Consider the following 13,953-nt stretch of genomic DNA (forward strand, 5'->3'; position numbering starts at 1 on the left):
TTTCAACAAGACGGTGCACCGCCACATCACCATTGCGACGTGCGGCAGTTCCTGGATAGGCCAACAAGGAAATGTTGACTTTATCGCCCATGTCTCCCGATCTAGTGCCGATAGATTTCTTCCTGTATGGAACTCTGAAGGACGCCGTCTACGCCGCAAAACCACATGCGCTGGATGATGTCAACGAGGCGATTGTGATTGCCTTTGAATCAGTTCCAATGGCATCCACAACACATGTGTGTCGATCTGTTCCGCAGTATTACAGACGATGTATGGCTGCCGATGGAGGAAGTTTTGAACATTCTTCAACAATAAAACATCATTAGTATTATCGTGACTTTCTATGTGACTCAAAATGTGGTGTCACCGCCAGACACCACACTTGCTACGTGGTAGCCTTTAAATCGGCCGCGGTCCGTTAGTATACGTCGGACCCGCGTGTCGCCACTATCAGTGATTGCAGACCGAGCGCCGCCACACGGCAGATCTAGAGAGACTTCCTAGCACTCGCCCCAGTGGTACAACCGACTTTGCTAACGATGGTTCACTGACAAAATACACTCTCATTTGCCGAGACGATAGTTAGCATAGCCTTCAGCTACGTCATTTGCTACGACCTAGCAAGGCGCCATTACCAGTTACTATTGAGGCTGTAAAACATGTACCGTCAAGAGCGACGTTCACCATTTATGGATTAAAGTTAAGTATTCCACAGCTACGTCCTTTTTTGCTAAAGTCTAATTCCCTTGTCCTGTTCCAGACCTCACGCCAGCCTGCGTGAGCTAAAACGCGTGCCTTTCGGCTTCCTCTCATACCGGTGTTGGCTCTCCTGCCAACCCACAACACAAAAATTCATAGTTTATTGTTATTTTTGTTCGAGATAGTAAAATCCAAACAGTGTAAATACCTCTGCGGGACATTCTGTATACAGTACACTGTTTTGACCAAAGGCTACGAGTACTTGTCGGACACACGGCAGTATTGGCCAAGATTTCAAGTTGATGCCCGCTTTTTGAAATGTCACTTACTGTAATAAATTTGAGTTAGCAAGCATTGAAGACTGCGTCATCTCTAGTAACGTGCTTCCCGATATTTCCACTGGCGCAGTAATAATTTGCATCTGTATTGACTGCCATGCGGAACAGCGTTCTCTGGTAGTCTCTTGCGGTAATCATTTTGTACAGCCAAACGACAGTACCGAAAAGAGATTAGAGTAACTTCAAGTAAGATTCGTTATTTGGGCTACATGTAAATGAGACGCAACGAAATTTAGGTCGTTCAGATATTTTTGAGGATGACAGTGTGTAAACGTAGATGTAGGACTACAATATTGGAGGCCCAACGGATGCCATGGCTGATGTCCGCGGAAAACAAGTCAGCTGCGGCTTTCAACTTGGAAGGTGTGTTTGGAGTAATTTAAGCGGCATTCGAAGAAGCTTTTGCGTCGAGTTGTCACTGTCGCTGCGACCTGAATTCATTATACCCTGGAAGCCAAACAAAAACAAAAACGTTGGGTTAATTGAATCTGCTTAAAATAACTAGAAGAAGGAGCCACGTGCCGGAAAAGTTATGGTGACGACTTGGGTCGTGTAAAAGACGTTACGTTACAAACTACATTTGCTGTCGGAATGATAGCCTCACCTCTGGGCGGAGGCACAGCATTTTATGTCCAGATCTCTCTGCGGCATTGCCATGTGCTTTCCCCGCCTCTCACAAACGGAGAAACCACATCAGTGGTGACCCGACATGACTTGCGACATTCTTCGCCATTTACAGGCCATCTTGTGGACGTGTCAATCATGAAGATGTTGAAGGCCTGCTTCAACCCAGAGGCAAATGCTATCAAAAGAGTCAATGCTCAAGTCCACTTGAACCCACTATCTATCTGCATGGAAGAGAAGAACCAGATATCCTCGACATTGGCATCTTTAAAGGGATCCCAGGATTTATCTCAGCAAAAGTGCTCGTTTTTATCGCGAGCCGTTCGAGAGTGGAACGGTAGAGAGACAGCTTGAAGGTGGTTCACTGAAACCTCTGGCAGACACTTCATTGTGAATAGCAGGGTAATTACGTTGATGTAGATGGTGCAAAAATTGCTAATTCACACTAAATAACGAAAAGTGTGAGGTGATCCACATGAATGCTAAAAGAAGTCCTTTAAACTTCGATTACACAGGAAATCAGTCAAATCTAAAGACCGTGAATCCAACAAAATACCTAGGAATTACAATTACGAAGAACTTAAATTGGAAGGAACACACAGAAAATGTTGTGGGGAAGGTTAACCACGCACTGCGTTTTATTGGCCGGACACTTAGAAAATGTAACAGGTCTACTGGACTGCCTACACTACACTTGTCCGTCCTCTTTCAGAATACTCCTGCGCAGTGTGCGATCCTTACCAGATAGGACTGACGGACCACATCGAGAAAGTTCAGAGAAGGGTAGCACATATTATCGCCAAATAGGGGAAAGAGTGTCACCGAAATGATACAGGAGTTGGGGTGGACATCATCAAAACAAAAGCAGAACATCGTGTGACAACAAACCGAAACAACCTCGGGCTCGCACAAGCCGGTCTGACGACATGATCGAGAAAGTGGAGAAAATTGTTTAGGGGGATCGCCGAATGACTGTTGAACAGATCGCCTCCAGAGTTGGCATTTCTGTGGGTTCTGTGCACACAATCCTGCATGACGACCTGAAAATGCGAAAAGTGTCATCCAGGTGGGTGCCACGAATGCTGACGGACGAGCACATGGCTGCCTGTGTGGCATGTTGCCAAGCAATGTTGACGCGCAACGACAGCATGAATGGGACTTTCTTTTCGTCGGTTGTGACAATGGATGAGACGTGGATGCTATTTTTCAATCCAGAAACAAAGCGCCAGTCAGCTCAATGGAAGCACACAGATTCACCGCCACCAAAAAAAATTTCGGGTTACCGCCAGTGCTGAAAAACTGATGGTGTCCATGTTCTGGGACAGCGAGGGCGTAATCCTTACCCATTGCGTTCCAAAGGGCACTACGGTAACAGGTGCATCCTACGAAAATGTTTTGAAGAACAAATGCCTTCCTGCACTGCAACAAAAACGTCCGGGGAAGGCCGGCCACGGTGGTCTAGCGGTTCTGGCGCTGCAGTTCGGAACCGCGGGACTGCTACGGTCGCAGGTTCGAATCCTGCCTCGGGCATGGGTGTGTGTGATGTCCTTAGGTTAGTTAGGTTTAAGTAGTTCTAAGTTCTAGCGGACTGATGACCTAAGATGTTAAGTCCCATAGTGCTCAGAACCATTTGAACCATCGTCCGGGAAGAGCTGCGCGTGTGCTGTTTCACCAAGACAAGGCACCCGCACATCGAGCTAACGTTACGCAACAGTTTCTTCGTGATAACAACTTTGAAGTGATTCCTCATGCTCCCTACTCACCTGACCTGGCTCCTAGTGACTTTTGGCTTTTTCCAACAATGAAAAACACTCTCCGTGGCCGCACGTTCACCAGCCATGCTGCTATTGCCTCAGCGATTTTCCAGTGGTCAAAACAGACGCCTAAAGAAGCCTTCGCCGCTGCCATGGAATCATGGCGTCAGCGTTGTGAAAAATGTGTACATCTGCAGGGCGATTACGTCGAGAAGTAACGCCAGTTTCATCGATTTCGGGTGAGTAGTTAATTAGAAAAAAATCGGAGGCCTTAGAACTTGAATGCACCTCGTACTAATATCGCTTCTTAGTCTGGAACGTTTGGGAAGATTCCAGAATGTTCGGTAATATCCCAGATCATCCCAAAGCATAGTGAAACATTCCATAAAACTGTCCAATGTTGTGGAACGTTCTGAAACGTTGTGGACCATTCGAAGCCTTTTTGGTGTATGCTCTGGTATTCGCCATTGGCATAAAGCAAGACTTGTCGTGGGTTCGAGCGTCAGCTTCTTACCAGTAACGAAGGGATGAGCCGAAAGAGTAGTGCAGTGAGTGAACAAATGGCTCTGAACACTATGCGGCTTAACTTCTGAAGTCATCAGTCGCCTAGAACTTAGAACTAGTTAAACCTAACTAACCTAAGGACATCACACACATCCATGCCCGAGGCAGGATTCGAACCTGCGACCGTGGCGGTCGCTCGGCACCAGACTGTAGCGCCTAGAACCGCACAGCCACTCCGGCCGGCAGTGAGTGAACAAAAACCACGAATCACGTTTAAGTTCCCAACGAACGAGAATGAGCACCGTGAGAAGCAGAAAAACCGAAGAACAACGAAATAAAGGATTGAAGAATCAAGAATCACGGCACAGTCTTATAATAAAAGGCAGCCATGAAAATATCACCCTACGAGAAGCGCCGACGAGGACACGTAAACAGTACAACCTAACGAATCATTCCACTACGATTCGACGAAAGAATGTAACAAACACAAACACGTGGTAATTGGGAAGGAGGATAACATCAGCCAATTGTGCAACGTGAAAAAAATCAGTAGAAAAACAACAGGATTTTGTTGCGCGAATGGAAAAATTCGATTACCACCACTGGAAACACCTTCGCAGGAATTTTTACATTACATCACTGGGGAAACTCCAGAATCAACACACTTTCCTCTAAACATAAAAGCGTACAACGCCTGCTTCCAAATGACCTCTTTCTGTGACACTTCGATCAACAGTAACAGAGATGATGGGCTGGATGAGGGGCAGAATGAGGAGCTGGGTGACAGGACATATGATAAGACATCAGGGAATGACTTCCATCGTACAAGAGGAAGCAGCAGAGGGTAAAACTGTAGAGGAAGACAGAGATTGGAATTCATCCAGCAAATAATTGAGGACGTAGGTTGCAACTGCTACTATGAGATGAAAAGGTTGGCACAGAAGAGTAATTCTGGCGGTGCGCGTCAAACTAGTCAGAAGACTGATGATGCAAAAAGTGAGATGTGTCAAAAAATATCGCATCATGCATGACGTTTAAATTTTTAACTTCGCTGCTACTAAGTCCCTTCGCAACAAATTTTGCAGACGTATATATACACTGTTGTTGTTGTGGTCTTCAGTCCTGAGACTGGTTTGATGCTGCTCTCCATGCTACTCTATCCTGTGCACGCTTCTTCATCTCCCAGTACCTACTGCAGCCTACATCCTTCTGAATCTGCTTAGTGTAGTCATCTCTTGGTCTCCCTCTACGATTTTTACCCTCCACGCTGCCCTCCAAAACTAAATTGGTGATCCCTCGATGTCTCAGAACATGTTCTACCAACCGATCCCTTCTTCTAGTCAAGTTGTGCCACAAGCTCCTCTTCTCCCCAATTCTATTCAATACCTCTTCATTAGTTATGTGATCTACCCATCTAATCCTTCAGCATTCTTCTGTAGCACCACATTTCGAAAGCTTCTACTCTCTTCTTGTCTAAGCTATTTATCGTCCACGTTTCACTTCCATACATGCCTACACTCCATACAAATACTTTCAGTAACGACTTCCTGACATTTAAATCTATACTCGATGTTAACAAATTTTTCTTCTTCAGAAATGCTTTCCTTGCCATTGCCAATCTACATTTTATATCCTCTCTACTTCGACCATCATCAGTTATTTTGCTCCCCAAATAGCAAAACTCCTTGACTACTTTAAGTGTCTCATTTCCTAATCTAATTCCCTCAGCATCACCCGACTTAATTCGACTACATTCCATTATCCTCGTTTTGCTTTTGTTGATGTTCATCTTATATCCTCCTTTCAAGACACTGTCCATTCCGTTCAACTGCTCTTGCAAGTCCTTTGCTGTCTCTGACGGAATTACAATGTCATCGGCGAACCTCAAAGTTTTTAATTCTTCTCCATGGATTTTAATACCTATTCCGAACTTTTCTTTTGTTTCCTTTATTGCTTGCTCAATATACAGATTGAATAACATCGGGGAATAACATCGGGGATAGGCTACAAACCTGTCTCACACCCTTCCCAACCACTGCTTCCCTTTCATGTCCCTCGACTCTTATAACTGCCATCTGCTTTCTGTACAAATTGTAAATAGCCTTTCGCTCCTTGTATTTTACCCCTGCCACTTTCAGAATTTGAAAGAGAGTATTCGAGTCAACTTTGTCAAAAGCTTTCAAATTGCTACACCAAGAAGAAATGCAGATGATAAACGGGTATTCATTGGACAAATATATTATACTATAGTATGGTAAAACGTCATTTTTTCGGATGAATACTATACATGTGATTACATTTTCACGCAATTTGGGTGCATAGATTCTGGGAAATCTGGCCGTAATAACGGCCTTGATACGCCTGGGCATTAAGTCAAACAGAGCTTGGATGGCGTGTACAGGTACAGCTGCCCATGCAGCTTCAACACTATACCACAGTTCATCAAGAGTAGTGACTGGCATATTGTGACGAGCCAGTTGCTGGTCAGGGCAGCAGTCGAACATGTTCTGTATCCAGAAAGGCCCATGCAGGACCTGCAACATGCGGTCGTGCATTATCCTGCTGAAATGTAGGGTTTCGCACGGATCGAATGAAGGGTAGAGCCACACGTCTGAACAGTAACGTCCACTGTTCAAAGTGCCGTCAATGCGAACAAGAGATGACCGAGACGTGTAACCAGTGGCACCCCATACCATGACGCTGGGTGATACGCCAGTATGGCGATGACGAACACACGCTTCCAATGTGCGTTCACCGCGATGTCGCCAAACACGGATGCGACCATCATGATGCTGTAAACATAACCTGGATTCATCCGAAAAAATGACGTTTTACCATTCGTGCACCCAGGTTCGTCGTTGAGTACACCATCGCAGGCGTTCTTGTCTGTGATGCAGCGTCAAGGGTAACCGCAGCCATGGTCTCCGAGCTGATAGTCCATGCTGCTGCAAACGTCGTCGAACTGTTCGAGCAGATGGTTGTTGTGTTGCAAAAGTCCCCTCTGTTGACTCAGGTATCGAGACGTGGCTGCACGATCCGTTACAGCCATGCGGATAAGATGCCTGTCATCTCGACTGCTAGTGATACGAGGCCGTTGGGATCCAGCACGGTGTTCCGTGTTACCCTCCTGAACCCAGCGATTCCATATTCTGCTACCGGTCATTGGATATCGACCAACGCGAGCAGCAATGTCTCGATTCGATAAACCGCAATCGCGGTAGGCTATAACCCGACCTTTATCAAAGTCGGAAACGTGATGGTACGCATTTCTCCTCCTTACAAGAGGCATCACAACAATGTTTCACCAGGCAACGCCGGTCAACTGCTGTTTGTGTGTGAGAAATCGGTTGGAAACTTTCATCATGTCACCACGTTGTAGGTGTCGCCACGGGCGCCAACCTTGTGTGAATGCTCTGAAAAGCTAATCGTTTGCACATCACAGCATCTTCTTCCTGTCGGTTAAATTTCATGTCTGTAGCACGCATCTTCCTGGTGGCCAGTAGTTGTGTGTGTGTGTGTGTGTGTGTGTGTGTTTGTATGTGTGTGTATGTGGTGACTTTCCATTCGTACATGTCCGAAAGAACATACACCATTCTTGACCCTGCAGCCATACATACACGTCATGAAATGAAACAGAAATTCTGACATCGACTAGAATCTGGCATTGAATTGAATTCAAAGGCGGCAAGTGGACATTTTGCCAGACTGGGACTCGAACCCGGATTTTCCACTTAACGCGAGCCGTCCCCCTCCTTCCTCCCTCCCCCCCTCCCCCCCCCCGTCAATCACACGCATTGCTCGCAGCCTCACGCCTCCACAAGGGTCCGGGAGAGAGAGTGTATCCACATGGAAATGATCCTTAATGGCAGTCAAGGCGCATAATCAAGTAGTTGCATACAGAATGTCCCAGAAAAACGCCGACAAACTTTGGGGAGAGGTTCCTTATATCAAAATAAGAAAAAATGTCTAGCGAACAGAAGCTCTAAAGTGCATACCTTGAGAGATATGAGCACTTGTTCATCTTCGCTAGCGTGAAACACACATCTCCTACTGAACAAAAGCTCACAGTTCTTAACGCACGCATTTTAGATCCAATTTTTTCCTTGTTTTGGTCAATACTTCCTCCTCCCAAAATATGGAGAGCAAAGACATTGCAGTAGAAGAGATGTGTTCCATAGTATCGAAGACGCACAAGTGATCATACCTTTCACGGTGTGCATTATAGAGGTCATGTTTTATAAACATATTTTTACTTATTTCTGTGTAAGCAACTTGTCCCTTAAGTTTGCCGGTGTTTTTTCTGGGACACCTTGTATACGTGTGATGTTTCTTCCTGTCGGAACTGATTTCATTTCAATGCCCAATCGTGCTGATTTCAGCATATCTGTTTCGTTTCATCACGTATATGTATGACTACGAGTTGATGAATGGTGTCTGTTCTTTGGGACATGTCCAAAAGAAGAAACCACGCATATACACTGAAACGCCAAAGAAACTGGTATAGGCACGCATACTCGAATACAGACATGTGTACACTGGCAGAATACGGCGCTGCGGTAGGTAACGCCTATATAAGACAGCATGTGTCTGGCGCAGTTGTTAGATCGGTTACTGTTCCTACAATGGCAGGTTAGCAAAATTTAAGTGAATTTGAACGTGGCGTTATTGTCGGCGCACGAGCGATGGGACACAGCATCCAGAGGTAGCGATGAAGTGGGGAAGTTTCCCGTAAGACCATTTCACGAGTGTACCGTGAATATCAGGAATCCGGTGAAACATCAAATCTCCGACATCGCTGCGGCCGGCAAAAGATCCTGCAAGAACGGGACCAACGAGGACTGAAGAGAGTCGTTCAACGTGACACAAGTGCAGCCCTTTCGCAAAGTGCTGCAGATTTCCACGCAGGGCCATCAACAAGTGTCAGCGTGCAAACCATGCAACGAAACATCATCGATATGGACTTTCGGAACCGAAGACCCACTTGTGTACCCTTGATGACTGCACCTCACAAAGCTTTACGCCTCGCCTGGGCCCGTCAACACCGACATTGGACTGCTGATGACTGGAAACATGTTGCCTGGTTGGACGAGTCTCGTTTCAAATTGTATCGAGCTGATGAACGTGTACGGGTATGGAGAAAACCTCATGAATCCATGGACCCCGCATGTCAGCAGGGGATTTTCGAACCTGGTGGGGGCTCTGTGATGGCGTAGGACACGTGCGGTGGGAATGATATGGGACCCCTGGTAGTCTAGATACGACTCTGACAGGTGACACGTACGTAAGCATCCTGTCTGATCACCTGCATCGATTCAGGTCCATTGTGCACTCCGACTGACTTGTACAATTCCAGCAGGACAGTGCAGCACCCCACACGTCCATAATTGCTAGAGTGACTCCAGGAACACTCTTCTGAATTTAAACACTTTCGCTGGCCACCAAACTCCCCATACATGAACATAATTGAGCATATCTGGGATGCCTTGCAACGCACTGCTGAGAAGACATCTCCGCCCTCTCGTACTCTTACGGATTTATGCACAGCCCTGCAGGATTCATGGTGTCAATTCCCTCCAGCACTACTTGAGACATATTAGTCGACTCCATGCCACGTCGTGTTGCGGCACTTCTGCGTGCTCGGCACTTCTGCGTGCTCGCCGGGGCCCTGTACGCTACTGGGCAGGCGTAGCAGTTTCCTTAGCTCTTCAGTGTATATAACAAATATATATGCCTTGGCTGCCATTAAAGATCATTTCTGTGCGCATGCACTCTCTCTCCCGAACTCCTGCGGTTATCAGCGAAAGGCTGCGAGCACTAAGCATGTTGGACAGGGGGCGATTCATAAGTAGTGTGCGACAAGTTGGGAAGTTAGCTCAGACGGGGAGCATGCTCGGGTAGCCGAAGTTGTACTCGCATAAAGCAGGAAATCCTGGTTCGAGATCGGTCTGCAAACATTTTTCCGTTGTCGCCACTGAATACATGTCAATGCGCGACTGTGCCTGATGTCAGAATTTCTGGGAGTCGATCTCAGAAACCCTACTGGGTTGGTGAACATTGTATGACACGGCCACAATGCTTGTAGAAAAATATCGATTTACTTTTGGGTATTAAACACTCCCGCGTAAACTTTAAAGTCGATTTTGTCGAGAATTTCTGAGAGTTGCATCTTTGCCTTTGGGGATTGATATTTGAGTTCTGAACTAAACGTACCATTAATATAAAAGATTACAAAATTCCGACTGCGGTGTGGTCCTGGCGAACACCTGAAGTACCTGACATGAGTAAATCCTTAGAGGGTATTCCTACGAAACGGTATGAAACGGAATAGACGTGTAACTGCAATAGGCAACGCAAATAGAAGACTAAGATTTGTTGGAAGGGTTCTGGAAGAATGCAATGCGCTTGTATGGGAATACGTGTACAAGACGCTAGTACGACTGATTCTGGAGTATTGCTCTTGCGTTTAGGGTCCTGAATCATAAGGTGTATCAGTAAACATCGAACGAATTCGGAAACGTCGCGGTAGGATCGTAATGGGCCGGTATAGCCAATACGAAGGTGTAACAGAAATGCTCGGCGAACTGAAGTGGGGACATTTGGAAGAAAGGCAACGTTATTTTCGCAAAATCCTGTCACATAAATTTGGAGAACCTGTATCGGACGAAGTCTGTGCAGCAATTACGTTGCCATCATCTCATATCTCGTCTACGGGTCATGATAATAAGGTAAGAGGGATCACGACACTTCCAAAGGATAGAAAATTGCTGACGATGGTAGGCGGTATTGTCCGCCGTGTGCTGTGGGGTTTCTATCGCAGTACGGTGCAGTGCATGACGGGTGCTTCAGGTAACATGTTTTTCCCTGGAAGTTACGAAATAATAGCTTAAGGGAATATTGATTTAGAAAGGAGAGCGGAAGAAAGGTTATTCTATCGGTAAGTTATGCACAATAGTTTATATTGTTATTTTTCAGAGGCCTGCAGCATCTAGTTGTAGTATTTTGAATAGAGCATGCGATATCCCTTGGCCCGTGCCGACTAGTTTGAGTCTTCGTTTTTCTTTTTTACTTTTTGTTTTAAATATTTTTAGATAACATGGGCCTCCTTCCTCCCCTACACCCCTACCTTTTCCTCTCCAAAAATGCCGCCATCCTCTAGTGTCGACGCAGCACGTAAAGCAGGGTGCTGTTAGTAGCAAGACTTATTGCCATAAACCGAAAATAAAAGCGGAGGCATACTCTGCTATGCCTCAGGGAGCGACGACACACTACTCAGAAATACACCTTTCTCTGCAGGTGTGAAGCAAGTGATGAGTTTAGAAACTAAAAAGGAAGAAAAAAATAAAGACAGAAATGAAGGCAAAATAAAAAAAAACAGGGACGGCAGCACACACAAATGAAAACGAAACTGGCGAGATAATCCCATCGCCCATAGAATTAACGAAGTAATAATCCTCTAAGATAGATTACGTGTTTTCTAATTTCCCAATAATTTTTCATACTAGGTTCACACAATTCCCATGTTACCAACTGCCATATCATCAGTATCATAGAACAGTCTACTCTAGTGATGCCCAGAAGGCCAATGTCAAATCTTGGGTATAGGCAAGTCAAGGGTAGTTTGAAAGTCCGAGTGACATAGATCCAGGGGTAAAATCAGGTAATTACTGGACGAGGTGCCTTAGTCAACCCGGAACACCTTTTGATAACCATGGACCATTGCAACTTTCAGAAATCTTGCAAAGGTAGTGGCATATTTCCGGTCAGATTCCGCCAGGCGATGCTGGCTCCACAGGTAGTCCATGAAAGAGACAGCATCGGTGAGGGAAAGGTCATAGATCGTGAAAATGGTGTGGCCCAAGAGCCACACCATTGCGTTACGTCGCGTTCGGGGGTTGGTCTGAATATCAGGGGTGAGGAACCAGTCGATTGACACATTGTCTGGTGTCGTCCCACCGATTAGCGCTAATAGCACACGTGCAAGGTCCCACACTTCTGTGACGTGAGGGCATAAGAGACGGTGCTCTCTGTTGTCTACGTCACCCCATCGGCCGCAAGCAGCCGAGGGCCGTAGGCGGATGGCCGCCAGGCGATGATTAGTGGGTATTAAATTGTGTACGACACGATACCATAGCGCTGAAACTTCCGAGGGAAGGGCTGGGTTGTTGATATTAGCCCAAGCTTGGTGCCAGATGACCGACGGTCGTCTGTCCTCTAATTTATGTGGTGTGGGCTGGCCTCGAAGTGCCTGGTAAAGGCGCTTCGACGTGCGTGCCTTGTCAGTGGCCACTGTTAGGACGTAACTTTGATTGAGGTAATAGTCCTTGACTGTCGTCATCCGGAACGGAATATGTGTCAAACATACTGGTGCACGCGCCGATTGTGGGCGATAACGGTCGAAAAGAACCGCTGTTGTCCCACCTGGGTCAGTTTCACGCAAAGTGGCGATACGCTGAATCAGGAGGGCCGCAGATTTGCGGGGAAAGTCAATGAGTCCAAGGCCACCATCGACCTTTGGCAGTGTACAAGTCTATGCATCAACTTTGAACAGTGCATGCCGCCACAAGAGCCAATATACTGTTTGTGAGATGGCTCTGCCAGTTTGTTTCGGTAGCATAAGGAGTTGTGCTACATACCATGCCCCTGATAGGATGTAAGTATTAATCAGTTGGATTCGTTGATGGAGGTCGAGTCGTCGATCAGCGTGGCTCACGCAAAGTCCTCTGATGCGCGTGAGAAGCCGCCTCCACGTGAGTGTTAACATGCGCTGCGGACAGGCAGTCACCTCAAGGCCTAAGATACGTTGTTCCCCCACAACTCGGTACCATGGGCGTTCGATGGTCAATGATCGTGGTCCTAACGGGATCAGCACCGTTTTGTTGGAATTTAACATGGCACCGGATGCTCGGCGAATTGAATCGATGTCCCTAGCGTTTGCGACGAACACACCGACATCATCCGCGTAGGCCGCACTGCGGAAGGTGACGCCTGGGAGAGCGACACCATCGACCATCCGTCCGATGTCACGCAGCATGGGGTCCAGCGCTAAAGCGAACAAATACATTGTCAAGGGACAGCCTTGTCGAACTGATCGTCTGATGGGAATTGGTCGTGATCTGCAGCCGTTCACAACGATTGTGGAATTTGCTCCATCCAAGAAGTGCCGGATGATTCTTATGAAGCGCTCGCCAAAACCCATCCGCGACATAACGGCCAGCAGGTAAGGGTGGGAGACCCTGTCAAAGGCACCGGCGAAATCTAGGGAGAGAATTGCAGCCGGGGTTCGAGTGTCGGCGGTGAATAAGACAGCATCACGGTATATAGAAGCGGCGGTGAAGATGGTTCAATTCGAAACGCTACATGATTGAGTGGGGCAAAGTACCTTATTCATTACCTGTTTAAGACGAGAGGCCACGCTTCGTGCCACCAACTTATAATCAGTGTTAAGAACGGTGATAGGAGGCAGGTCTTTAGCTCGACAGTGACCTGTGACCTTTGGAATAAGGGCAATACGTCCAGCTAGAAATTCGGCGGGTAGTTCGCAACCAGCAAAAATCTCCTCGCACATTTTGCAGAAGCAGTCTCCTAATAGGTCCCAGAATTGTTGGTAGAATTCATAAGGCAGACCGTCAGGGCTAGGTGATTTGTGTCCCGGACAGGCACGGAGGACAGATGTGAGGTCAGTGAGTGTGAGTGGCTCGGTTAAACAGTCGCGGTCTCGACGATCCAATGAAGTTGGGACCCCACCGATAAGTGCTCGTTGGGCGGCGACGTCTACCGCAACATCCTGGAAGAGGTGCGTATAATGGTCTGTTAGGTGTTTGAGGACTTCACGATGGTCTGTGAGGCGCGTACCATCATCTCTTTTAAGGCGTAGAATGGTGTTCTTCTTTGCATGATTCCTTTCAGAGGCAAGGTGATAGATGGATGGCCTCTCGCCCTCAATCAGGGATGCGGAGCGGCACCTCACCACCATCCCCTCGGCCTTCTCCCGAGAGAAGCGAAGGATTGTCGCTTTAATTTTGTTGAGGCGCATG

This window comes from Schistocerca americana, chromosome 5 (assembly GCF_021461395.2).
Source record: "Schistocerca americana isolate TAMUIC-IGC-003095 chromosome 5, iqSchAmer2.1, whole genome shotgun sequence".
Taxonomy (NCBI): domain Eukaryota; kingdom Metazoa; phylum Arthropoda; class Insecta; order Orthoptera; family Acrididae; genus Schistocerca; species Schistocerca americana.